At 45.1% G+C, this 23,643-nt stretch overlaps 1 long non-coding RNA gene across 2 annotated transcripts in view; it reads right to left on the bottom strand.

Annotated features, from left to right (window-relative positions):
* Positions 1–23,643, bottom strand: part of LOC129048168 (uncharacterized) — a 60,975-nt gene that overhangs the window by 12,748 nt on the left and 24,584 nt on the right. For both annotated transcript variants that reach the window (XR_010141481.1, XR_008510279.2), the window contains exon 3: positions 21,942–22,070. This is a non-coding gene — a long non-coding RNA (uncharacterized LOC129048168). The remainder of the gene's footprint in view (positions 1–21,941; positions 22,071–23,643) is intronic.

The raw sequence follows: 23,643 nt of genomic DNA on the forward strand, positions 1-23,643 counted from the left end.
ATTTCCTCAACCCCAAATTTTCCTCTTGCCTCTTTGCAAGCAATCCCCTAATACCTAGTTCCAAGCAATCACTGATCTGGTTTCTGTCGCTATAGTTTTGCCATAAAAAATTTTTACTGGAAATGTATCATTTAATAGATGAGGCTGGAAATACATATGTCTTTTCCCTTATAGTTTAGTTATCTGTTGGTAAATATGACCTTTTGCTAGAGTGAAGCAGGATTCAGCATCAATTTTATTCCTATTTTTCATTTTTATAGATGTAAGCTCTGAGATACTTTATTCACATAGTGGAAGGGAAAGGAAGATTTTTTTTATAGCAAATTTCTTTCGATTCTTTGAATTCCTTTTGAGTTTAAGCCGAAAATCACAGAGTGATCTATAAGCACAAGCAATCTATAGGGATTTAACAGCTGACAATTCAATAAGGTCCTACTTCAGCTTTGTTGAATGCAGAGCTGGAGGCCACTTGGCTGACAGAGGGTCTGTCACCTGGCACTGGAATCATTTGCTGTCTCAGAACCAGTATCAATGTTCCTAATTGCCGCTTTGTTTGGGGCCCCGTTTTCCACAGTCCAGCATAATGCAATATGGTGCTACGAAGAGTATTGCCTTTCTCTTGGAAAGTGGAAGAGAGGCAATAGTGAACGGATAAGAACGGAGATACCACCCCACTCCCCACCTCCCCAGCACAGGCGTGCTCCCAGGCAGAGCAAGTGGAGGGAAGTTACAAACGGAAGTGAGAATCTCGAAATGGATTCTTAAAACCTGCATGCTCGCATATGCCTTGCAGTCTTCGGATGTGCCTAAAAGTGCTTGACCCCAGTTTCAAGGCCTCTGCCTTAAACAGCTAGTATGTGTTCGGATTCAGCTCCAGGTCATCTTCATCGCTTCTACTTCTCCACACTATCCTTATGTGACCTGATCTACACCTTTGGCTTCAACTCCATAGATAGGCTGATAACTCCCAAATCTCTTTTCTCCAGCTCAGACCTCTATCCTGAGTCTAACAACCACACATCCAATGGGCCATTCAACATCTTCACTTTCCACTTTTCTGAGTTAGAATGGATATGCTTGCTTTCTTTCCTTTTCTTTTTTTTTTTTTTTTTTTTTTTTTTTTACACAGAGTCTTGCTCTGTCTCCCAGGCTGGAGTGCAGTGGCACGATCTCAGCTCACTGCAACATCTGCCTCCCGGGTTCAAGCAATTCTGCTGCCTCAGCCTCACGAGTAACTGGGATTACAGGTGTGTGCCACCACGCCTGGCTAACTTTTGTACTTTTAGTAGAGATGGGGTTTCACCATGTTGGCCAGGCTGTTCTCAAGCTCCTGACTTCAGGTGATCCACCCACCTTGGCCTCCCAAAGTGCTGGGATTACAGGCATGAGCCACCATGCCTGGCTGCATATGCTTTCTTATATGTACACACTTTACCCTAACCTATATTTTGAAAAAAAAATTCAACCCCTTATATTGAATTGGGAACAAAGTAGCTAACATTTTTCTGGCACTTTATAGACAAAGTGTTTTCATCTCTCTACGGGTGTGTTTATAGGATAATGTATATAATGTATACATGTGACTCTTACAGCAAATGCTTGTATCTTACAGATGAAGAAACTAAGACTCAGTAAAATGAAAATTCTACTACATTCCAAAAACCATGAAGGAAACAAAAGACTCATTCTGTGCCGTGACTTGGTTGACTTAAATAAAAATCAACATATGCCTATATACAGGAGGTACACTGATGTTCAGGTAGATAATAAGAAAGAATATTTATTCACAATTTTTAATAAAAAGTAGAATACATTTATAAGCTATATAAAAGCACTTTATCTCATTTCCTTATGGAAATATGAAAAAATTAAAATTGGTTGGCTGTAAAATAAAGAAATCAATCTATAACGTCTAAGGTCCAAAACAACTTGATTACCAAATACCAACAAATTAAGGGCTGTTCTGCCAGAAACAGGAGGTTAGATGTGTAACTTCCTTGGGTTCCTTCCAGTGATTTAATTCTACACAAAAGAAAAAAAAAGTAAAGTGTGCCTATTATTTTATGCATTGTATTTTCAACATATCATTCATTGAATGTACATTTCCTGCCCTAAGCAACATGTTTGTGGATTGAGAGGAAAAAGCAATCTCTTAGGCTAAATCTTGAACAAATGTTGTTTGTAACAAACCCCAAAACAAAAGGGCATCTTGGTAGTAGTTTGAGTTTCATACAACACAAATATAAAATGTGATATTTTACAAATATGACAGGCAAGTGATCAACCGAGCCTTCTTTTTTTTGACAGAGTCTCAGTCAGTCGTCCAGGCCGGAGTGCAGTGGCACGATCTCGGTTCACTGCAACCTCTCCCGCCTGGATTCAAGCAATTCTCCTGCCTCAGCCTCCCAAGTAGCTGGGATTACAGGTGCCTGCTACCGCGCCCAGATAATTTTTTTGTATTTTTAGTGGACGGGGTTTCACCATCTTAGCCAGGTTGGTCTTGAACTCCTGACTTCGTGATCCACCTGCCTCGGCCTCCCAAAGTGCTGGGATTACAGGCGTGAGCCACCGCGCCCGGCCGTGATCAACCAAGTCTTTAAAAATCTGCTTCTTTCCTCTCCCTCCCTTTCTCTCTTTTTGCTTTTTGCTTTAGTTCCTTTTTTTTTTTTTTTTTTTAGACAGTCTCTCTCTGTCACCAGGCTGGAGTACAGTGGCATGATCTCGGCTCACTGCAACCTCCGCCTCCCGGGTTCAAGTGATTCTCCTGCCTGCCTCCTGAGTAGCTGGGACTACAGGTGCATGCCACCACGCCCAGCTAATTTTTTTTATTTTTAGTAGAGACGTTGTTGGCCAGGATGGTCTCCATCTCTTGACTCGTGATCTGCCCGCCTCAGCCTCCCAAAGTGCTAGGATGACAGGCGTGAGCCACCACACCCGGCCTGTTTTTCTATTTCTAGTCTTTGGATCTTGTTTATTATTTCTGTACAGTTTATTATTTATCTGTACAGTTTATTGTTTTACGCACACATCAAACTTTCCATTTCCTTTATTATATGCGTTACTCTCATTTTCATCTCCATTGTTTGTACATTTTTGAGATATGGATGCAGAACTCTAAGCCTTTGCTGGTTGATGGTGAATGAAGCCTACTCTGTTACATGTTTTATCTGACAGAGGCCTACGAAGGTAAAAGTGCAGCCAGTCAATGAATGAGGGGATGTGGGCTTTGAATAAGGGGATGGACACATTCCAGTTGAACCAATTTAAAGCTGTATTTCTGTCCAGGTACAGTGGTTCATGCCTGTAATCCCAGCACTTTGGGAGGCCGAGGTGGGTGGATCACTTGAGGTCAGGAGTTCGAGAACAGCCTGGCTAACACGGTGAAACCTCGTCTCTACCCAAAATACTAAAGCCGGGCATGGTGGCGCACGCCTGTAATCCCAGTTACTTGGGAGGCTGAGGCAGAAGGATCCCTTGAATCCAGGAGGCGGAGGTTGCAGTGAACCAAGATCACACCATTGCACTCCAGCCTGGGAAACAAGAGCGAAACTCCGTCTCAAAAAAAAAAAAGAGTTGTATTTCATACTTGAAGCCTTTGACTCCACTTTCATTTGGAAATGATGGCAGGGTGGGGTGCAAAAGAACAGCTTCTATCTTAAGAACAGCTTCTCTTCTATCTTCCCTCTTGAAGGAAAGAGGAAGCTGAGGGTCTCCAGGACCTCCTAGGTCCAAGTGTCCCCAACTCCATCTCTGGACTGAGAGTTACGTCTCTAGTTCTCAGGTCAGCGGGTGGTGGGCCCTTTTTTGAAGTGTGAGCTCACAGGGCTGTTGGGCCTGGGGCCCAGATGAGAAACACGTTTCTCACCCATTTCCTCACTTCTGCCCGCTGTCCTCTGCCACCACCATGCCCTGGTTTCACGTCCTAACTCCATCTTATCAAACCAGAGACATAAGCCATGGGTTATTTATCCCTACCACGAGTGTTAAATAAGACACAGCAACAGTGGCACCACCAACAGTGGCAACAAAGGACACAGGATGTTACCAACATCACCAGATGTAATAATTTAGAATATGCTTATTGTCAAACAATACAGTGGTATGGAGAATGAAACATTAAGGCCCCACTTTAGTTCCAAGCTGAAAAAGCACAGCTCCCTTCTCCCATAGGAATTTACTGTGAAGAGTTCGAGGTGAATCATTCCATTGTTATTTCCTTTTTTTTTTTTTTTTGAGACGCAGTCTCGCTCTGTCGCTCAGACTGGAGTGCAGTGGTGCAATCTCAGCTCACTACAACCTCCACCTCTCAGGTTCAAGTGATTCTCCTGCCTCAGCCTCCCGAGTAGCTGGGATTACAGGTGCCCGCCACCACGCCTGGCTAATTTTTTTGTATTTTTAGTAGAGACAGGGTTTCACCATGTCAGCCAGGCTGGTCTTGAACATCTGACCTCAGGGTGATCCAGCTGCCTTGGCCTCCCAAAGTGTTGGGATTACAGGCGTGAGCCACTGTGCCCGGCTTGAAAATTTCAAACAGAAAAGTGGGAAGTGTGGTGGCTCGTGCCTGTAATTCCAGCTACTCAGGAGGCTGAGGCAGGAGAATAGCGTGAACTGGGAGGCAGAGGTGCAGTGAGCCAAGATCTCACCACCACACTCTAGCTTGGGTGATAGAGCGAGACGCCATCACAAAAAAAAAAAAAAAAAAAGATGTGAATATTTAAAAATGGAAGAAATAGGCCAGGCTCAGTGGCTCACACCTGTAATCCCAGCACTTTGGGAGGCTTAGGTGGGCGGATCACCTGAAGTCGAGAGTTTGAGACCAGTCTGACCAACATGGAGAAACCTCATCTCTACTAAAAAAATACAAAATTAGCTGGGCATGGTGGTGCATGCCTGTAATCTCAGCTACTCGAGAGACTGAGGCAGGAGAATCGCTTGAACCCCGGAGGCGGAGGTTGTGGGGAGCCCATATCACGCCACTGCACTCCAGTCTGGGCAACAAGAGCAAAACTCGGTCTCAAAAAAAAAAGGAAGAAATCATCATTTGCATCCCCAGGAATTGACTGTGTACCAAACACTAACCCCAAATTGATAATGAAAGATGCGATTATGAATAATGCTGGATTTTGGGGGGACAGTTGGGGCATTATCTTGATACAAATGCAGTGAAACATCACACTGTGTGTCAACCATCCAGAGCCAGCAGTAACCTGGCTGCATAAAATCTGAGTGACCCCAAATGCCAACTCCCTTTGTTTGGTTGATCTGACTCCACATAACGCTCCCTACGTTCACACCCACGAGGTCTGTGAACCCTCTCTTACTCATCTACTAGGATATTGAGTTCCATATTTATTCTAGTCCTCCTAAGTTTCTACAACTGATAATAACTATTATTAATGATAACCAACTGTGTCCCAGGCCTATCTTTGGGCATTTTAGCTTCATGATCTCATTTTACCACCATAGCCTTTCTCTACAGATGAGGAAAAGAAGTGATTACATAACTTTCCAATGTCCAAGTTAGTAAGAGTGTCAACCAATTCAGAACCATCTGACTCCAAAACCCGTTACTCTCTGTACCACATCACACTGCATCCCAAAAAAGTTTGATGTGAAAAGTTTGGAGAGTATGTTCTTTAGACAGTATTGACACTTTATTTTGAGCAATGGTGAATTAGTCTCTCTCTCCTTTCTCCAGCCTCCCACAACCCAATTTTAGTTGGTTACATATTTTTAGTTCTTTACACTTCTAAGAATTTGTAGGTCATCTGAAATTGCAGCATAGAAATAAAGCTCTTGCAGGACTCTGATTGGAGAAAAAAGGTGGGAAACTGAGTTATCAAAATACACAGGGTGGGCTGGGCACCGTGGCTCACGCCTGTAATCCCAGCACTTTGGGAGGCCGAGGCAGGAGGATCACGAGGTCAGGAGCTCGAGATCGTCCTAGCTAACACAGTGAAACCCCGTCTCTACTAAAAATACAAAAAAATTAGCCGGGCATGGTTGCAGGCGCCTGTAATCCCAGCTACTCGGGAGGCTGAGGCAGGAGAATGGCCTGAACCCGGGAGGCAGAGCCTGCAGTGAGCTGAGATCACGCCACTGCACTCCAGCCTGGGTGACAGAGAGAGCCTCTGTCTCCAAAAAAAAAAAAAAACAACACACACAGGGTTGTATAAGCATACAAAACTCAAAAGACTGTGTTCCACCCTTCAAATCCACACTCACACGGTGACTGAGTGTAGTGTAAGAATCCCAGGGTGGGAATACGCAGCGGCTTACAACAGATCATGAATGGACACAACCAACAATCAATTCAATTAATAAACTCTGTTAAATGATTTTTTTTTTTTTTTTTTTTTTGGAGACAGAGTCTCACTCTGTCACCCAGGCTGGAGTGCAGTGACATGATCTCGGCTCACCGCTCACTGCAACCTCTGCCTCCCAGGTTCAAGTGATTCTCCTGCCTCAGCCTCCCGAGTAGCTGGGACTACAGGCGTGCACCACCATGCCCGGCTAATTTTTGTATTTTTAGTAGAGACAGAGTTTCACCATGTTGGCCAGGATGGTCTCGAACTCCCGACCTCAAGTGAACCACCTACCTCAGCATCCCAAAGTGCTGGGATTACAGGCATGAGCCACTGTACCCCATCAAATGATATTTTAAAAGTTTTTTGCCATCATATTTGAAATGTACTATTAGACGGTCTCTTCTAAATAATAAATAGATGATATAAAATCATCTTTCTAAAAAGGAAAATTATCAACAGAGATAATGACAAACATTATGATGGATATGATACTAAAAATCAAAATCACCAAACCAACAAGTGAAGTCTCAACCATAGAAATAATTTTTCTACTATAAACGCCAATAGAAGTGATTTTATTCCAGCAAAACAATACCATCTGTCATACTAAATGCTAATTTCTGTTTTATGAGTTTTGCAATTATGCTGGTACTTAATATGTTTTGATTTTACCGTTGTACAACAGCCACAAGCCTAAGCTTATATTTTGGTTTTAAATATTTAAATACAGGTATTATCAGAATTCTTTCAGTTTTAAGTGACAAAAATCTCAAACCAACCTGGTTGTGGTCATTCCTCACACCCCACCTTTATATCCTGGCTCTAATCAGTTTCTTGACCCAAAACTTTGTAGCCATCTCCTTACCTACACCCCATAGCTAAATATTACCCAAGATTCCGTTCTCAGTCCTCTTTTCTTTTCTTTTTTTTTGAGACTCAAGCTGGAGTGCAGTGGTGCAATCATGGCTCACCGAAGCCTCAACCTCCTTAGGCTCAGGCGATCCTCCCACCTAAGCCTTCCAAGCCTCCCAAGTAGCTAGGACCATAGGTCACACCACCATGCCCAGCTAACTTTTTTGTAGAGATGGGGTTTCGCCATGTTGCCCAGGCTGGTCTCAAACTCCTGGGCTCAAGTGATCCGCCCACCTCAGCCTCCCCAAGTGCTGGAATTGCAGGAGGGAGCCGCCGTGCCCCACCTTCTTTTCTTCTTCCTTTTGCACTTTTCTTTGGGGGAACTCATCTGCTCACACAGCTGTACTTATTATGGAATGACTCCCTAAACTCTACACCAGCACCCACCATTTCTTCAAACCCACACTTCTGATTGCCCAATGGTCATCTCTACCTCCTGTATAACATATCCGGAAGCAGATTTCTCATGATGCTAATGGAACCTAAGCTTCAGCCCCCAGCCCTCCGCCCTTGAACTTGCTCCTAAAAAGCCCTAGAATCCCTTCCCTCTTTCCCTCCCGCCTTCCTTCTTTTTTTCCCCTCTTGTTTTGCAAAAGTGGATATTTTAATTACAGACTGCTGTCTCTTTCCTCTCGGATTTTCTCTCCATCATACTTCCCCTGGAACAGGTACCACAGGAATGACTGTGTCATTTTGGATTCCAGCTAAGGGGAAGTTAAGGATGCATCTTACTGTGTTTGGCCACATGTATCCACGTGGTTCGCAATCCCTCTGTCTATGGTTATTACCAGCCAACCTGGTGTAAGAATGTCTTCCAGAAATGTCCCTACTGTGCATGAGGCTGATGCACCCTGCTTTGTGACACAAGGGTGCAGGACCAGAAGGCATGCCATGCCGTGAAGCGACCTATTGCACCCAGGACCAAAGCGATTCAGGGAGTGGAAGAAAAGCAAGTTTGAAATGTGCAATGAGGAAAGGTGCGGTGGCTCCCAAAGCGGTGGTAATCCCAGCACCTTGGGAGGCTGGGTGGGGAGGATTGCTGGAAGCCAGGAATTGGAGACCAGCCTGCGTAACACAGTAAGATCCCATCTCTAACAGAAGAAGAAGAAAAAGGAGGAGCAGGAGAGGAAGGAAGGAAGGAAGGAAGGGAGGGAGGGAGGGAAGGGAGGAAGGGAGATTTGCAATCCATTTTCACTGAAGCCCAATAAGAAAGAAGTCCTCTCGTGTCAGGAGTACTCAGTAACACAGCAGAGACCATTTCAGATGCACTGCATTTTTCTCTCTCTCTTTTGACAGGAATAATAAGAAACAGAATCATTCTAAATTCTGGGTTTCTAGGACACAAACTAGTAGAACTACCAACAGCAAGTACATCTGTAACAGCTCATATGTGAAAAAACCTATCTCTATTTTCAGAATATTACTCCATAAAATATAATGAGATCATCTACAAAATAAGACACATCTACAAAATAAAGATATTGTGTCACATAATATTTGACCTATATTGCATAAATAAAGCTAGGTATATTTTCCCCCGTTTTCAAATAAGACCCGCAGAAGTTGTCCAAGCCTAAACTGACACCAAACTCCCTGCCTTCTCTCAGCACAGAGGAAACCTCAGCGCCTGGCTAGCTGGTCCATGAATGCCGGCCTCAGCTCTTCTCATTATGCCACACCAGGACAGGCGCCAATCTCACACTGCGGTGCCTGCTGGCTGCTGTGCTCACCATGATGGACTGTGCAGTACACACAGACAGGGACATGGAGCTAACGATGTTGAAGTGCCAGGTGGCATCTCTGCTGCTCTGGGGGACTGCCAATCAGCCCGAGAGGCTTGTCTGCTTTCATGTGCCACCGCATGCCTCCTTGACATGTGACTTTAGCTAGGAAAACTTTTTTTTCCCCCTCTAACTTTTTATTTTTTAAAAATGGCTTCCTAGAGAGAAGCTAAAGAATAGTACAAGGGGCCAGGCGTGGTGGCTCACGCTTGTAATCCCAGCACTTTAGGAGGCCGAGGTGGGCAGATCACCTGAGGACAGGAGTTCGAGACCAGCCTGACCAATATGGTGAAACCCGGTCTCTACTAAAATACAGAAATTAGCTGGGCGTGGTGGTGTGTGCCTGTAATCCCAGCTACTTGAGAGGCTGAGGCTGGAGAATCTTGAACTTGGGAGGCTGAGAAATGAGAATTGCTTAAACCCGGGAGGCAGAGGTTGCAGTGAGCGGGGGAGATCCCACCATTGCACTGCAGCCTGGGATAGGGAAACTCCGTCTCAAAAAAAAAAAAAAAAAAAAAAAAAGTACAAGGATAGCTTTACACCCCTCATCCAGGTTCAAATAATTGTTACCATTGTGTATCATTTGTTCCCTCCCTTTCCCCCCGGCTCTCTCTCCACCCCCACATTTGAAGCTAAGTTGCAAGACACCAGAGTATTTCACCCTGTAACCTTCTGCCTGTATCTTCTGAAAACAAAGACGTTCAGCTACAAAACCCTGGCCAAAACCATCACCAGCACCATCACATCCAGACACAGAACATGGTACAGTTAACACTCTCTAACATGCAGTCCACATTCCAGCTTCCTTCGTTGGCCACTAAGTGCTTCTCATGGTCTTTTTCAATCTAAGACCAGTCAAGGGTCTTACAGCTCACTTGGTTCTCATGTTTCTTTAGCTTTCTTTTATCTAGAACATTCTCCCTGTTTCGTTTTCATTTTTTAAATGACATTTTTGAAGAGTTTAGGCCAGCTGCCTTGTAGAATGCCCCCAGAATCCATATTTGTTTGACTGTTTCCTCATGCCTAGATTTGAGTTAAACATTTTTGGCAAAATATGACACAGTGTACTTCCCACTCCACCACAGCAGGGAGCAAAGAATAACAGACTGTCTCACTCTTGGTCATGCTAAGATCACTTGAGTGATAAAGTGAGACTTTATAAATCATGTGACTGTCCTATTTCCCAGCAATCTTTCCTACTGACACCTTGATTTTAATCCAGTGAGACTCATTTGCACTTGTTTTGTTAAATGTTGCCAGTGGTTTTATCATTATTACTAAATGGCTGCAAAATGCAATTTTTCTAATTCTACCATCCTGTCTACATTCATTAGCTAGTACTCTTCATAAAGAAGTTTGCCCTCCCCTGCATACCTACCTTTATAAAGTATTACTGTTAAGTTCTTTCTGTGGGTAAAGTGGGAAAAGGTCATTAAATATATACTTATATATATAAACAGGAGGCTGAGGCAGAAGAATCGCTTGAACCTGGGAAGCAGAGGTTGCTGTGAGCTGAGATCGTGTCACTTGCACTCCAGCCTGGGTGACAGAGTGAGACTGTCTGAAAAAAAAAAGTTTTTTTTTTAATTAACTTTTTTTTGTTTTTTTAAGTATTACTACATAGTATCTATCGCGGTGTAGTATCACTATATAAAGTATCCCTAGAAACTCATGAATCCCTGTTTTACTCAGCGTGTTATAAACCACTGTCATTTATTCTTTTTTGGTGATCAAATTGTCCCAAAATTAGCCAGCAGAGTCCCCACAAGCAGGCTCCTCTGAACTTTTGTTGTTGTTGTTGTCGTTGAGACAAAGTCTCGCTCTGTCGCCCAGGCTGGAGTGCAGTGGCGTGACCTCGGCTCACTGCAACCTCTGCCTCCTGGGTTCAAGTGATTCTCGTGCCTCAGACTCCTGAGAAGCTGGGATTATAGGTGTGTGCCACCACACCCAGATAATTTTTTATATTTTTAGTAGAGACAGGGTTTCTCTGTGTTGGCCAGGTTGGTCTTGAACTCATGGCCACAAGTGATCTGCCTGCCTCGGCCTCTCAAAGTGCTGGGTTTACAGGCGTGAGCCACTGTGCCCAGCCTGGCTCCTCTGCACTTTTAACACATCTCCTATCATCAGGCCTAGCTTCATGGGCTTGTGACCCCGTGCAAAGGCACAACATCCTGCACTTAGGAAAACTTTCTGCTTGGCTTCATGCTCTCCTGTCTCGAAAAAAAAAAAAACGAAAAAACCGCCATATCAATCACTTTTTGAGATGCTGCTTAGCATTTTAGAGGGCATTTCTTTATAATAAATTCACTGAGGCCAGGCACGGTGGCTCACGGCTGTAATCCCCGCACTTTGGGAGGCCAAGGCAGGTGGATCACCTGAGGTCAGGAGTTCAAGACCAGCCTGGCCAACATGCTGAAACCCCATCTCTACTAAAAATACAAAAATTAGCTGAGCGTGGTAGCAGGCACCTGTAATCCCAGCTACTTGGGAAGCTGAGGCAGGAGAATCGCTTGAATTCAGGAGGCAGATGTTGCAGTGAGTCAAGATGGTGCCGCTGCACTCCAGCCTGAGTGGCAAGAATGAAACTCCATCTCAAAAAAATAATAATAATAATTGAAATTGGATTGCAGAATCAAAAGGAATACAACCCTACTGACACCTTGATTTTAGTCCAGGGAGACTCATTTGCATTTGTTTTGTTAAATATTGCCAAATTATCCTCCATAGAAGCTGTACCATTTTGCACTTTTGTCAGAAATGCCTGACAGTGTTCTTTCAGCTGTGAATACATTCACACAGAGAAACACCTGTTACAAGTGCCCTAGACTGGAAGGTCTGTGTCTGCGGGTATTGTCTATTGCCAGAAGGCCAGTCTTTTAACCCTTGCCACCATGAGTTCGCTGTGTATGTGTGTCCAATAAGACTCAATGAGAATCTACGCCAGCAAAAGAGGCCAGCCACAAAGAACAGCAGAACCTTTGTCTGGTGGAGGCTAGGCATGGTGGCTTACACCTGTAATCCCAACACATTGGGAGGCCTAGGCGGGTGGATCACCTGAGGTCAGGAGTTCGAGACCAGCGTGGCCAAAATGGCAAAGCCCCATCTCTACTAAAAATACAAAAATTAGCCAGGCATAGTGGTGCATGCCTATAGTCCCAGCTACTCGGGAGGCTAAGGCAGGAGAAATCGCTTGAACCCAGGGGGTGGAAGTTGCAGTGAGCTGAGATCATGCCACTGCACTCCAGCCTGGGTGACAGAGCAAGACTCCGTCTCAAAAAAAAAAAAAAAAAGACTAAGATGGTGAATTTTAGTATACTTACATTTTACATAATATATTTACCACAATAAAAAAGAAAAAAAGGCCAGGCTTGGTGCCTCACGTCTGTAATCCCAGCACTTTGGGGAGCTAAGGAAGGTAGACTGAGCCCAGAGCTCAAGACCAGCCCAGGCAATATGATGAAACCCCGTCTCTACAAAAAAATACAAAAATTAGCTGGGTGTGGTGGTGCATGCCTGGGGGCCCAGCTACTCGGGAGGCTGGGGTGGGGGATCTTTTGGGCCTGAGAGATGGAGATGGCGGTGAGCTGAGATCCTGCCACTGCACTCCAGCCTGGGTGACAGAGCAGGACCCTATCTCAAGATAAAGAAAGAGAAAAGAAAAAGAAAAAGGTTTTGAAATTCCTGTCACACAATGAAGGGATCTCAGCTTGAGTTCAGACTATGACCATGTCCTGTGACAGGGCATATTTGGGCAGATCTGGAAAAATGGTGTGGTGGCCTGAAAGAGGTTTACTTGCAAAAGGGCTGAGAACTCATTTTAAAGGAGGAAAGATGCGGGTGCCATGAGCCTGATCAAGGAACAAAGTCTTGCTCAGAGGATGAGAGCAATTTTCCAATTCACATAGGGTCTCCTGTGATACACCCTCAAACACCTTTAAAATCTTCACAGCACTTCTGCAATCAAAAATAAATACATGTGATACCTGTTCACCCATAGACTGAAAACTCCATGAGCAGGATCGTGACTATTGGATGCATGGCTTTGTCGCCAGGACCCGGCTTCATCACCCGGGCAGTCATACCTGCTCGTCCAGTATTTGAATGAATGGAGTTCAGCATGGTATGTTTCTATCCAGCCCCGTGGAAGTGTGTCTGGATCTTAGGGTTATAGATGATTGTAAATAAAATAACTGCTGCTGTGAATTCTGTAAAACTCTAGGGCGTAGGCAACACCATTTTACAGCCTTTAGAGAACGTACCAGGGAGACGACAGCTATTCAGGTCTCGCTTTTGAGTCTCAGAACTTCAGAATTCACAGCAGCAAATCCCCGTGGTTGTGGGTCATGGCAAGGCATTCCCTGGCTTTTCTTGTCCTTCCAACCACCTCAGCCTATCCTAATGTCAGCCATTTTGAAGCTCTGCAACGGCTTTTCTCCATTTTCCTATATTCATATTTTGGAGCTGCGTTCATCAAATTCACCATATTTAACTTTAATGGATTTTGTAACTATTAATCTAATTCTTGAGATATCTTTGCAAGAGGAGAATGTTGCATTCCACTCATGTATTCCTTTCTTAGCTCATGGTTCATATTGATGCCAGTGGTTTATAATTCTTGACTTCAAACATGGTCAGCTGTTTCTGTTGTAATATCATTACCTGGTTTGCAAAATGAGTGGTATCTGGTAGGCACTCAGGAAGGTTTCTGACCTCTCTCGGGGTAATGAAGGCAAACTTAGAGACCCTAATTATGATCCTTCACCACACACACCTTACCCAAATGCACTCCCGATGTCCGCGCTTGCTGGTTCTCCTTTGATTTTGTTACAGCACCAGGCTTCAACATCAATTAGTCTCATAGCTCTCTCTTATCAATGACTTGGACCCCTTTTCATCTCCTGCTGACTTGATAATATCTTTTTTTTTTTTTAATTTTAAAAAGCCAACTCCATCTACCTCTTGCCTCTTACTTTCTCACTTGGGCTGTTTTAAATTTCCAGTAATGAAATTATTTCCCTCCTTGTTGACCAAGACTCACACTGAAATACTCATGCCTGGGCTCAACCTAATGGGCATGGTACCCAAGCACACCATTTCACACAGGATGGAGCTGCTCCTTCCACAGGGAGACTAGACGGACGGAAGGAGACTGGGACAATCGGACGGTGTTTGGGGTTATTGAGATTTGCATGGAAGGAACTTTCTGGACTGGGATCCTCCTGAATTCTGGATTGCCATGTCTCCTCCAAGGTGTAGCTGATGCTCTTCAATATCATCGCAGCGCTATTGTGGCAAAAACACCACATTGCATTTCAATAACATATCACTTTGCATCCTTCTCTATGTGCCACATGTTCCTGTTCATCACATCCGACTCTTGCCCCAACCCAGATCTGTGCTTCTGAACACACAAAATCTCCAGGTTTTGTTAATAAAAAGGACTGGCATACTGGCATATGCTGCAACACGGTGACTCTTGCAAACATTAGGCTATGTGAAAGAAGGCAGACACAAAAGACTGAATATTATATGATTACACTGATATGAAATGTCCAGAATGGGCCAATCCATAGAGACAGAAAACAGATTGGTAGTTGCCAGGGGCTGGGGGAGGGGAGGAATGGGAAGGTGACTGCTAATGGGGACAGGATGCCTTTTTGGGGTGATAAAAATGTTCTAAAATTGATTGTGATGATGGTTGCACAATCTTATGAACACAGTAAAAATCATTTAATTGTGGACTTTATCTTTTTTTTTTTTTGAGATGGAGTCTCACTCTGACGCCCGGGCTGGAGTGCAGTGGCGTGATCTCAGCTCACTGCAACCTCTGCCTCCCAAGTTCAAGTGATTCTCCTGTCTCAGCCTCCCGAGTAGCTGGGATTACAGGTGCCCACCACCATGCCCAGCTAGTTTTCTTGTATTTTTAGTAGAGATGGGGTTTCGCCATGTTGGTCAGGCTGGTCTCAAACTCCTGACCTCAAGTGATCTGCCTGCCTTGGCCTCCCAAAGTCCTGGGATCACAGGTGTGTGCCACTGCACCAGTCAAATTGTGCACTTTAAATGGGTGAATATAAGTTATGTGACTTTTATCTCAAAAAAGCTGTTACACACAAAAATACCTCTGGCTGAGGGGAAAGAGGGAAAGGAAGAAGTCGGTGGGAAGAGGAAATGAACTGTGAGACTTAGAGAAAGCAGAGAAAGGGAAAAAATGTTCTTGTAAAAATAAGGCTTCTCACCCAATTCCTAAGAAGAGAGCTGTGTCTAAAGTGTGTTCTGGAAATTGCAGGCACCAGCAGGAGCAGGACGGGGAAAAAGGAAAGCCTAGCTCAATGCTCAATGCTGCAAAAGTAGAAAATGGACAAAGGGCAGAGCCAACAATGAAATCAAACACAGCAGAGTGAGCCGGCAGACATCAGGAAGCAGAGCAGAAGCAGCAGCCAGAGACAGAGTGGCAGGAAAAATCATTTTGAAATAAAAATGAAACAGGACGAGGGAGCCCACTCTCTTTCTCCTGGCCTCTTCTCTTTTTTTCCTTCCCAATACACACAAGCTTCTTCACCCCTCTCCTCTCCTCCATTCTCTCTCTGCCCCTCACTCCCCACTCATTACCCCTATTCTGGCCCTGACCCTTCCTGTCCACCAGGGACCACCCAAGCCATCTTCCCAGAGAGCCCACCTCCCTCGTTCTGATTGACAAGCTCAGGACATCACAGCCTCGAAAACCCACACAGCGGGTCAGCAGTGGCCCTGGGGACTGGCACAAGCTTCCACCACCACTAACACCCAGCACCTGTCCAAGCACCCCGACAAAAGGGCCGGCAGCCCAAAGACGGGGTGACTCATGGATGCAGTCAGCAAGAAAGCACCTTCCATGGCGAAATCCCATCTCTACTAAACATTAAGAAAAAAAAATCAGCCAGGTATGGTGATGAGCACTTGTGGTCCCAGCTACTTGAGAGGCTGAGGCAGGAGAATCGCTTGAACCTGGGAGGCAGAGACTGCAGTAAGCTGAGATTGACCCACTGCACTCTGGGCGACAAAGCAAGACTAGGTCTCAAAAAAAAAAAAAAAAAAAAAGTGCTGGGTGCGGTGGCTCACGCCTGTAATCCCAGCACTTTGGGAGGCCGAGGCCGGTGGATCATCTGAGATCGGGAGTTCGAGAGCAGCCTGGGCAACATGGTGAAACCCCATCTCTATTAAAAAAAAAAAAATACAAAGAGATTGCACGCTGCATTCCAGCCTGGATGACAGAGACAGATTCCTCCAGAAAGAAAAGAAAAGAAAGAAAGGAAGGAAGGAAGGAAGGAAGGAAGGAAGGAAGGAAAGAAAGAAAGAAAAGCTTCACAGTGCTACTGGGAAAAGCTCCTTGGCACAGGCCACTTGGTGACTTACAAGGACAGACAGTGTCTTGAAGCCGGCTCCTTCCACTTCCTCCCTCCTGCCCCCAACACACAGCTGGCCGGGGCCCGAGACCCTGAGGCAGGAAGTCTGAGCTCTATTTTTCACCTCTGACATGTGGTCTGGGGCAGATCCTCTAAACCCAGGGCCCACTTCCCACCTGTATTCACGCAGCAACTTTTTCTTCCAGGTTGCTCAGCCTGGCAGACCTCATGCTCACTGGTGCGGATTCCCATCTTATGACGCTGAAACTTGAACGAGGAAACCCACGTATCCTTGTCTCCAGAATCTCCCATTCACAAAGTGAGTCCCTGCGTCAGGCCGGGTGGAGTGCCTATGTCTTAGCAAGTTCCCTGACCCAGGCCTTATCAAATAGACACAGGGAAATTGTCAGGGTGACACTTTGATAGTGCCTTGTGAAGGGCTTGGAGGAAGAACATCAGGCTACAAAAGGTAATATAATTGTCTACTCAGACTTTTCTCTTTTTTTTTTTTTTTTTTGTTTGTTTGTTTGTTTTGAGATGGAGTCTGGCTCTGTTGCCCAGGCTGGAGTGCCGTGGTGCGATCTTGGCTCACTGCAACCTCTGCCTCCTGGATTCAAGCAATTCTTCTGCCTCAGCCTCCCTAGTAGCTGGGATCACAGGTGCACGCCAGTGCCACCATGCCTGGCTAATTTTTTTTTTTTTTTGGAATTTTTAGTAGAGATGTGGGTTTCCTCATGTTGGCCAGGCTGGTCTCACACTCCTGACCTCAAGTGATCCTCCTGCCTTGGCCTCCCAAAGTGCTGGTATTATAGGCATGAGCCACCGTGCCCGCCCAGACTTTTTTCTTACAAAGGAACCCTAAGTGGTGTAAATTCACTCTTTTAAAAGAAAACTCTGACATGAAGCAAGGCGCACTGGCCATATAAAGACTTGAGAGTCCAGGAGGGCCCAGGGATGGGAAAAGACTCTTCACTCTTAATGTTTTATTTGGTTTTGGATGACAAGTCTCCCAAACAGAACTGTGATGACTTGACACCACTAAAGGAGTGACTTCACTCCTATTCATTCAGATATGTGCAATGGCAACTCATTAAGGACTCATAGTGACCTACATGGCTTTGTAAATAGGATCTGCATTTCCAGCACTATCCATCTACTCAGATCTACTAAGGAATCATGCCCCTGAAAAATTAAACATTCAACTTCTGAAAAGGTTTTTAAAAATACCTTCAATTTAATCTCACTCCTACTCCACCCATCTTTCACCAAGTTCAAGGGATAAGTACAAGAAACACATGAAAGAATGATTTCCTGTAGGATTACACCACCAGGAAGCATTTATTAGGTACCTAATTGCTCATGATTCTGTGCTAATCGTTGTATAAATAGAACTGGTCTCGGTCTCTCTCTCTCTGGCTTTCAAGACCCTCCCTTGTGAGGTAGACAACAGTCACCTGGACAAACAGGTTCGGGACATAACGAGAACATATGGGAACGTAAAGCATCCCAGTGACTAGACACTGAAGTGTTTACCTGATCAATGGCAGCGCATTTTAGGGGTGGGGAGCCAGGGAAGAACACACCAGGCAGGGGTAGCTGTTGGGTTTCCTAGGGCCGCTTGGGCTCAAGCACGATACTCCCCACACCTCTGAGAAGATCCCCAGGCAGAGAAGGCTGCAGTGGGGGGTTAGGTTGCAGAAAGGAGGGAGGAGGTTTAGGGGTAAACAGCTGGACTGCAGTGGGAGGAGGCAGAGGGCAGGTGGCAAGGGTGTGGCCAGGAGAGAACAGCAAGCAGAGAGGGCCCTTGCCCAAGAGACAGAAACGGGACAGCGCAGAGAGCAGCTGTTGTGGGTGGCCCCACCCATGCCTCCAATCCAAGGGCTTTCTCAAGCCATCCCACTGTGCTCGGAGACGTAAGTGGGTTCTAGAAGACTTGTGGTTGGTGTGAGTGGGCGAGCAGAGGGTCTAGGTAAGGGTGAAAACATTCTGACTGGAAGGCAAGAGGGCAGGGCATGACGGCCTGTCCTGCTCAGAGGGAGGGCTGGCAAATGACAGCATCAAAGGCACAGGGGAGAACACATCCTTAGATCTGCTCTGGAGGAGGAGAAGACCTCAGGGAAGCCCTTGGCATTTCTGCAGATGAATGAAAACCACACAGAAGGGGACCTGAGTGCTCTAGATTGCTGCTGAGCAGTGTGCTGACTTTCCTTTAGAATCAGACCTTGTAAAAGGGATTGGGGCGAGTGGCAAAACCTGACTTACCATCATCCCGCCTCAAAAGCAAAAGGGAATTCTGTCATTAAAAAGTCATCAAAAAAGCAGCAGCTCTTCTTAGATCTGTAAGAAAAGTAAGGTCGCAGGGCAAACCACTGCCCCAAAATTGGAGAGACAGGAGAATACAGAGAATTGCAATTGACCATTGCAGAAGCCCAGGAGCAGAAGGAGGAAAACCGAAACTGATTGATGAATTGCTGGAGGCTGGGCATGGACAAGCCTAAGGGTTCAAGCTCTGGGGACCCGGTCCCAGGGAATCCCCACACTTTTGTGAGTTTAATTCCTGGAGCGTGGCCAGGTTCTCAGAGTGAATATTAGAGAAAATTTCCTCATGCTTCCAGCAAGGAGAGGGAAAAAGGACTCATTCTGAAACACAATAGAAGTGCCACCTCTTCTTCTTCCCCTTCTTCTTCGTGCTCTTCTTCTTTTTTTTTTTTTTTTTTTTTTTTTTTTTGAGACAGAGTCTCGCTCTGTCTCCCAGGCTTGAGTGCAATGGCACAATCTTGGCTCACTGCAATCTCCGCCTCCCGGATTCAAGCAACTCTCCTGCTTCAGTCTCCTGAGTAGCTGAGATTACAGGCACGTACCACCATGCCTGGCTAATTTTTGTATTTTTAGTAAAGACAGGGTTTCACCATGTTGGCCAGGCTGGTCTCCAACTCCTGACCTCGTGATCTGCCTGCCTCAGCCTCCCAAAGTGCTGGGATTATGGGTGTGAGCCACCATGCCCGGCCTCCTCCTCCTCCTCCTCCTCCTCTTCCTCCTCCTTCTCCTTCTCCTCCTTCTTCTCCTTCTGCTTCTTCTTTCTTCTTCCTTCTTCCTTCTTTCTCCTTCTTCTCCTTCTTCTCCCTCTTCTTCTTCTTCCTTCTTCTTTCTTCCTCTCCTTCTCCTTCTTCTTCTTCTTCCTTTAGACAAGGTCTTGCTCTTCTTCATAGTTCACTGAAGCCTCAACATCCTGGGCTCAAGGAATCCTCCCACCTTAGCCTCCCAGGTAGCTGGGACCACAGGCATGCACCTCCAAACCTAGCTAATTTTTTAACTTTTTTAAAGAAATGGGGTCTGATTACGTTGCCCCAGCTGGTCTCAAACTCCAGGCCTCAAGCGACCCTCCTGCCTGGGCCACCCAAAATGCAAGGATTATAGGTATGAGCCACCATACCCAGCTGCATTCTGTTCTTAACAACATCTGCCCTTAGGAGAAACTAGATAGCCAGAGCCTAACCTACCTAGAGGAAGGGAAATACCCAACTCCAGCCCCTTCTAGCAACCTGTACCCTCTAAGGTTGGGGGGAACAACTCAAACTGAAAAACACCTCAAAAGTCCAGGGGCAGAGGCTCACCAAAAGACCAAGACCCAACGTAGGACTATACAGACCACTTCCCCTCTTTAACACCTTACCATGGCAATACTAAATGCCCATTTATCCAAGTTCCTTAACATCATGCCCACCTCTCAACCAAACATTGTGAGGAATCCCAAAAGATCAAACTAACAAACGCAGCCTGAAGAGACTGAACAAGCACCAGAACCAGAGTCAGATATGGCAGTAATGTTGGAATTATCAGACCAGGAATTTAAAACCACTAGGATTAATATGCAAAGGGCTCTAATGGAAAAAATTAGACAACATGGAAGAACAGATGGTAATGTAAGCAGAGTGATGGAAAAATCTGGAAAACCACCACAAGGAAATGCTAGAGATCAAAGACACCAAAACAGACATGAAGACTGCCTTGGATGGGCTCATGAGTAGAATGGACACGGCCAAGGGAAGAATCTCTGAACTTGAGGATATGGTGATAGAAACCTCCCAAACTGAAAAACAGAGAAAAAGGATAACAAAAGTCATCCTACTTCATGGTTAATGACTACAAGCTCTCCAAACCATTTCAGATCAGGGACAGGACCCCCAGTTCCACTGTAGTCTAGACCCCAAAAAAGAGGCATCAGGTCTAAACGACACATGCCCTCAGCCTGCGGGGCAGGACACTGGTTTTGTGTGTCCTGGCCCCATCAGAATTTACCCTTGGTGAGATACCCAGGGAAAAAGCACCTTTTAGGAGGGGGCTGGTCCTAGAAGCATTTCCGTTTCAACCCCCTCAAACAACACACATATTTCTGTAATTATGCGTGCACATATTTGCTGAAATAAAAAAACAGGCAATCTTAGTGAGAAATAAAAGATAGAGGGGATGTGTGTTTGAAAGTCAACACAGATTTAAGAATATCATGGCAATTCACACGAGAAAATACTAATGGTGAATGCAGTTATTCAGTCCCACTAATTCCCATGGAAATGCCAATTATAGTAAATAATGGGATATGATGTTTGTGCAAAGCAGAATGGTAAAGATTTCAAGATTGTCCATATCCAAGGTAGAGAAATATGTTCTCTCCTATGCACTGTTGATCTATACTTACATCACTTGTTTTGGATGGTACCTGGGCACTATCCATCTTTATTAAAATTCCATGCCTTTAACCAGCAATTCACTGCCAGGTATCTGTCCTGGTTTCCATCTGTCCTAGAGAGCTACTCAGGTGTGTGCACAAACCAGCAAAAAATGTTTATTACAACAATGTTTAAAATACAAATAAAAATAGAAACAATTTACATAGCCATCATTAGGGAGACTGGTTAAATTCCAGCAGTAAAATAAAGAATGAAAATTTAGGCCAGGCACGGTGGCTTACGCCTTGTAATCCCAGCACTTTGGGAGGCTGAGGCAGGCAGATCATGAGGTCAAGAGATCAAGACCATCCTGGCCAACATGGTGAAACCCTGTCTCTACTAAAAATACAAAAATTAGCCGGGCGTGGTGGTACTCACCTGTAGTCCCAGCTACTCGGGAGGCTGAGGCAGGAGAATCGCTTGAACCTGGGAGGCGGAGGTTGCAGGGAGCCAAGATCGCACCACTGCACTCCAGCCTGGTGACAGAGAGAGACTCCATGTTAAAAAAAAAAAAAAATGAAGATTTATATGGAAAAGACCACATAAATGGTTTTAGGGAAAGACATATTATTAACTGAAAGCTGTACGTTGTAGAACACCACAGAAAGCATGACATTATTTATGTAAATGTCTGCAGAAAACTATATACATCTGTATATAAATATGGTCATGTAAATGCAGACAAGAAAATCTGGACAGATTAAACCAAACTGAAACTAGAATTAGGAGGAAGTGGGCTGGTGGCTGGCGAAGTGTCTGAGTCCATCTGAGCTGCTATAGCAAAATACCACAGAATGGGTAAATTATAAACAATAGAAATTTATTTCTTACCATTGTGGAGGCTGACAAGCCCAAGATCACAGTGCCAGCTGGTTTAGTGTGGCGAGGGCTTGGTCTCTGCTTCCAAGATGGCGCCTTGAACGCTGTGTCTCCTGGAGGGGACACACACTGCGTCCTCACCTGGAAGAAGGGATGGAAAAGGGAATGAATCCACTCCTTCACACCCTTTTATAAGGGCCCTAAATGATCGAATCACCTCCTAAAGGCCCCAACTTTTAATACTATCACATTGGCTAGTAAGTTTCTACATAAGACATGAGCACAGTGGCTCACACCTGTAATCCCAGCACTTTGAGAGGCTGAGGCAGGAGGATGCTGAGACCAGCCTGGGCAACATAGGGAGACCCTGTCTCTACAGAAAATTTTAAAAATTACCCAGGCACCATGTGGTGCATGCCCGTGGTCCCAGCTACTTGGGAGGCTAAAGTGGGAGGATCGCTTGAGCCCAGGAGTTCAAGGCTGTAGTAAGCCATGATTGAGCCACTGCATTCCAGCCTGGACAACAGAGCGAGACCTTGTCCCAAAAAAAAAAAAAAAAAGTTTCTACATAAGAACCTTGGGGGACACTTTCAGACCACAGCAAGAATCAAGGGAGATTTTTGTCTTTATCTGCATTGAATTTTCTTTTTACAACGAGAGTGTATTCATGTGTTAAATGTTCAATTAGAAATGAATTTTAAAAGAATGGGAAAAAGGAACAAGAACATCTGTCCTCTCATGAGTCAGACAAATACATAGAATGACTGAGGGATTGTAAGTGGGGATGGATGGAACTTCTTCACAAAGAATGGGCCAGTCCTCTCACGCACTCCACTTCCAGACCGTTTGACCCTTGGGTCTATCAGCTGGAGGCTCCAGCTATCTACTTGGAAACAGCGTAGTATCCACTAACATCATCCAGACCCTCTCAGAATGAGGAATTCACAGGCCCAGGGTCAAGGATTCTGGGAACTAAGTGGCCAGGATCCTCACTGGAACACGACCATCTGTAGTTCAAAAGCTCAATTCCAAGTCCTTTATCTGGGGAGTTTCATTACACAAAGAACACAAAACACTTTACTGCAGCACAACTCAACCTTAGTGGGTCCACGGCATCTGTGGTTTTCAAACAGGGACTCTGGAACAGTTTGAATTTACTGAATTGGCTTCTGAACAAGTCATCCAGGAGAGATTTTGTGAACACAGCTTCTCCTGGGCCTAGAATTGACACAGGAAGTAACACTGGGTCAGGCTGAGAAAACAAACAAACAAACAAACAAACCAGAAGACTAGGGAAAGGAAGAAAGCTGGAAATAAGAAGTAACAACATGTCAGGCTAAGTATCATTTTCCTCAGCAGTTTCGCCTTCGCATTTCACTCTTTCACCTTTTTGCTTTTCCAAATGAGAGGTTAAAATGGTGAAGCATAGAAGGGCCCTTCATCCTCACAGGATGTTTGACATAAAATATTGATCACAGAAGCCTTTGTTTTCTGTAGAGGGGAACAAAACAATATTTTTTCATCTCTCTCCAGCGAACATGAATGTTTAAAAACTATTTTGCTTGGCCGAGCACAGTGGCTATGGCCAGGTTCAGCGGCTCCTGCCTGTAGTCCCAGCACTTTGGAAGGCTGAGGTGGGAGGATCACTTGAGCTCAGGCACTGAAGAACAGCCTAGGCAATATAGTGAGACCTTGTCTCTGCAAAAAATAAACA

This window comes from Pongo abelii, chromosome 8 (genome assembly GCF_028885655.2).
Source record: "Pongo abelii isolate AG06213 chromosome 8, NHGRI_mPonAbe1-v2.0_pri, whole genome shotgun sequence".
Classification (NCBI taxonomy): domain Eukaryota; kingdom Metazoa; phylum Chordata; class Mammalia; order Primates; family Hominidae; genus Pongo; species Pongo abelii.